The sequence below is a fragment of the Arachis stenosperma genome, chromosome 7 (genome assembly GCF_014773155.1).
Source record: "Arachis stenosperma cultivar V10309 chromosome 7, arast.V10309.gnm1.PFL2, whole genome shotgun sequence".
Taxonomy (NCBI): Eukaryota; Viridiplantae; Streptophyta; class Magnoliopsida; order Fabales; family Fabaceae; genus Arachis; species Arachis stenosperma.
Window position 1 is genome coordinate 84,394,919 of NC_080383.1, and position 4,646 is coordinate 84,399,564.

The window sequence follows — 4,646 nt, forward strand, 5'->3', positions numbered from 1 at the left end:
AGGCGTCCAGCGCCCAAAGAACAGAGCCCAGTGTCCAAAGGCCCAGAGAGGAACCCTAGCTGGCATTCCATGCCAAAGGAGCCTCATAGCACATGGATCTCATCAAAGCTCAGCCCAAACACTCACCAAGTGGGCCCCAGAAGTGGATTTTAGCACTAAATAGACTATTTTACCCTTACTAGTCATCTGTTTAATATTTAAGGGCTTATGTTTATGTAATTCACACACTCTTCAATTCAAGAGAGAAGTCTTTTGACAACTTTTAAGATCTTCAGAATTTTTTTCACCTCCCATCGAGGGAGGTCTGCCATTCTTTTTGTTTTTCCATTATTTTTACTTTCAGTATGAGTTTCTAAACTTCCTAGGTTGAAGGGAGGAGCCCTGCTGAGTCCTATGAATTAATAAAAGTACTATTGTTTCTTCTTCGATCCATGTTTGATCTATCTCTAAGATGTATATTCTGATCTTCATCTTCATGGACTTCCATCGGAAGATCCTCATCAGTTCTTAGCTGAATTCTTGCAAATCTATGATACTGTTAAGACCAATGGGGTTGATCTCGAGGTCTACAGACTCATGCTTTTCCCCTTTGCTGTAAGAGACAGAGCTAGGATATGGTTGGACTCACAATCTAGAGAAAGTCTGAACTCTTAGGACAAGTTAGTCAATGCTTTTTTGACCAAATTCTTTCCACATCAAAAGATGAGCAAGCTTAGAGTGGAAGTCCAAACCTTCAAACAGAAGGAAGGTAAATCCTTCTATGAAACTTGGGAAAGATACAAGCAATTAACCAAAAAGTGTCCTTCTGACATGCTTCCAGAATGGAGCATCATATGTATATTCTATGACGGTCTGTCTGAATTGCCTAAGATGTCATTGGACCATTCTGCTGGTGGATCTCTTCATCTGAAAACCCCTGTAGAAGCCCAGGAACTCATTGAGATGGTTGCAAATAACCAGTTCATGTACACTTCTGAAAGAAATCATGTGAATAATGGGATGACTCAGAAGAAAGGAGTTGTTGAGATTGATACTCTAAATGCCATATTGGCTCAAAACAAAATATTGACTCAGCAAGTCAATATGATTTCTCAGAATCTGACTGGATTGCAAGCTACATCCGGCAGTGCTAAAGAAGCCTCCTCTGAAGGAGAAGCTTATGATCCTAAGAATCCTGCAATGGAAGAGGTGAATTATATGGGAGAATCCTATGGAAACACCTATAATCCTTCATGGAGAAATCATCCAAATTTCTCATGCAAGGATCAACAGAAACCTCAACAAGGCTTCAATAATAATAATGGTGGGAGAAATAGGTTTGGCAATAGCAAACCTTTTCCATCATCTTCTCAGCAACAGACAGAGAATTCTGAGCAGAGTCTCTCTGGCTTAGCAAACATAGTCCCTGATCTATCTAAGACCACTCTTAGTTTCATGAATGAAACAAGGTCCTCCATCAGAAATTTGGATGTACAAGTGGGTCAGCTGAGTAAAAGAGTTACTGAAACCCCTCCTAGTACTCTCCCAATAAATACAGAAGAGAATCCCAAAAGAGAGTGCAAGGCCATAACCATATCCAAAGTGGCCGAACCTCGAGAGAGTGAAAAGGTAGTGATTCCCAATGAGGAAGACCTCAAGGGACGTCCACTGACCAATAAGGAGTTCCCTATTGAGGAACCAAAGGAATCTGAGGCTCATACAGAGACCATAGAGATTCCACTAAACTTACTGTTGCCATTCATGAGCTCTGATGAATACTCTTCCTCTGAAGAAGGTGAAGACATTGTTGAAGAGCAAGTTACTCAGTATCTAGGAGCAGTCATGAAGCTGAATGCCAAGTTATTTGATAATGAGACTTCGGAGGATGAACCTCCATTGCTCATCAATGAACTGAATATATGGATACAGCAGACATTGCCTCAAAAGAAACTGGATCCTGGAAAGTTCTTAATACGTTGCACTATAGACACCATGACCTTTGAAAAGGCTTTGTGTAACCTGGAGTCAGGTATCAACCTCATGCCACTCTCTGTAATGGAGAAACTAGGGATCTTTGAGGTACAAACTGCAAGAATCTCACTAGAGATGGCAGACAAGTCAATGAAACAGGCTTATGGACTTGTAGAGGATGTCTTGGTGATGGTTGAAGGCCTTTACATCCCTGCTGACTTCATAATCCTAGACACTGGGAAGGATGAGGATAAATCTATCATCCTTGAAAGACCCTTCCTAACCACAGCAAAAGCTGTGATTGATGCGGACAGAGGAGAGTTAGTCCTGCAACTGAATGAGGACTACCTTGTCTTCAAGGCTCAAAGATCTTCCTCTGTAACCATGGAGAGGAAGCATGAAAAGCTTATCTCAATACAATGTCAAGCAGAGCCCCCATACTTAAACTCTAAGTTTGGTGTTGGGAGGTCACAATCATGCTCTGAGCATCTGTGAAGCTCTGTAAGAGCTCACTGTCGAGCTATTGACATTAAAGAAGCGCTTATTGGGAGGCAACCCAATGTTATTTATCTATATTAATTACTCTTTCATTTTATTTTCCATTGTTATTATATGCTTTCTTTAGGTTGATGATCATGTGAAATCACGAAAATAGCTGCAGAATTAAAGCAAAATAAAAAAATAGCATAAAAAATGAGCTTACTGGCGTTCAAACGCCAGTAAGGCTAGCAATGTAGGTGTTTAACGCCCAGTCTGGCACCATTTTGGGCGTTAAATGCCAGAAATGGCACACAGACTGGCGTTTAATGCCAGAAAAGGGTGTCTGGTGTCTGGCTGGCATTAAACGCCAGTAAGGGTAGTAGAATGGACGTTTAACGCCCAGTCTGGCAGCATTCTAGGAGTTAAACGCCAGAACTGGCAGCCAGACTAGCGTTTAACGCCAAAAATGGGCATCAACCTGGCATTTAATGCAAGAAATGCCACACAGAGGGTGTTTAAATGCTAGAATAGTGCAGGGATGATAATTCCTTGACACCTCAAGATCTGTGGACACCACAGGATCCCCACCTACCTCAACTAATTCTCTCTCCTTCTTCCCGCCCTTCCATAACACTCTTCCCCAAACACCATTCACCTATCAAATCCTACCCTTTTCCACATAATTTCTTCACCACTATTTTTCATAAACCCCACCTACCTCACCCACTCAAATTTAAACCATTTCCCTCCCAAATCCACCCACTATCATACAGATTCCCTCTCTCCCTTACCCTATATATACCCCCTCCTTAGTCCTTCATTTTTATACATCACAAACCCTCCAAACCCCCCTTGGCTGAACCACTCCTCCACCTCCATCTCCTCTATTTCTTCTTCTTCTACTCCTTTCTTTCTTCTTTTACACGAGGACGAGCAAACATTTTAAGTTTGGTGTGGGAGAAAGCTCTGCTTTTTGTTTTTTTATAACCATTAATGGCACCTAAGGTCGGAGAAACCTCTAGAAAGAGGAAAGGGAAGGCAGTTTCTTCCACCTCCGAGTCATGGGAGATGGAGAGATTCATCTCACAAGCCCATCACTAAAAAAAAGGATGGTGCAAACAAGAGAGCCCACTCATGGACCTCAACAAGAGCATGAGGAAATTACTCATCAAGAAATCCCTGAGATGCCTCAGGGGATACTCTTTCCTCCACACAACTATTGGAAGCAACTCAACACCTCTTTAGAAGATTTGAGTTCCAACATGGAGCAACTGAAGATGGAGCACCAAGAGCACTCCATTATCTTCCATGAAATTAGAGAGGACCAAAAAGTCATGAAGGAGGAGCAACAAAGGCAAGGAAGAGATATTGAGGAGCTAAAGCACTCCATAGGATCTTCAAGAGAAAGAACTAGCCGCCATCACTAAGGTGGACCCGTTCTTTAATTTTCTTGTTATTTATTTTTCTGTTTTCTTTCGTTTTCTATGATTGATGTTTTGTCTATGTTTGTGTCTTTATTACATGATCATTAGTGTCTAGTGTCTATGCCTTGAAGCTATGAATGTCCCATGAATCCTTCACCTTTCTTAAATAAAAAATGTTTCTAATTGCAAAAGAACAAGAAGTACATGAACTTTGAATTCTATCTTGAAATTAGTTTAATTATTTTGATGTGGTGGCAATACTTTTTATTTTCTAAATGAATGCTTGAACAGTGTATATTTTTGATAGTGAAGTTTATGAGTGTTAAAATTGTTGGCTCTTGAAAGAATAATGAAAAAAGAGAAATATTATTGATAATATGAAAAATCATAAAATTGATTCTTGAAGCAAGAAAAAGCAGTGAAAAATACAAAGCTTGCGAAAAAAAAGGGGCAAAAAAAAAAATAAAGAAAAAAAGAAGAAGAAAAAGCAAGCAGAAAAAGCCAATAGCTCTTTAAACCAAAAGGCAAGAGCAAAAAGCCAGTAACCCTTTAAACTGAACGGCAAGAGTAAAGAGGATCCAATGCTTTGAGCATTAATGGATAGGAGGACCCAAAGGAATAAAATCCTAGCCTAAGCGGTTAAATCAAGCTGTCCCTAACCATGTGCTTGTGTCATGAAGATCCAAGTGAAAAGCTTGAGACTAAGTGGTTAAAGTCATGATCCAAAGTAAAAATAGTGTATTTAAGAACTCTGGACACCTCTAACTGGGGACCCTAGTAAAGCTGAGTCAC

At 40.3% G+C, this 4,646-nt stretch overlaps 1 non-coding gene across 1 annotated transcript; it reads right to left on the minus strand.

Annotated features, from left to right (window-relative positions):
* Positions 1–708: 708 nt before the first annotated feature.
* Positions 709–816, minus strand: LOC130942329 (small nucleolar RNA R71). The gene has a single exon (XR_009070904.1). It is a non-coding gene; the product is annotated as a small nucleolar RNA R71 (small nucleolar RNA).
* Between the last annotated feature and the right edge of the window lie 3,830 nt (positions 817–4,646).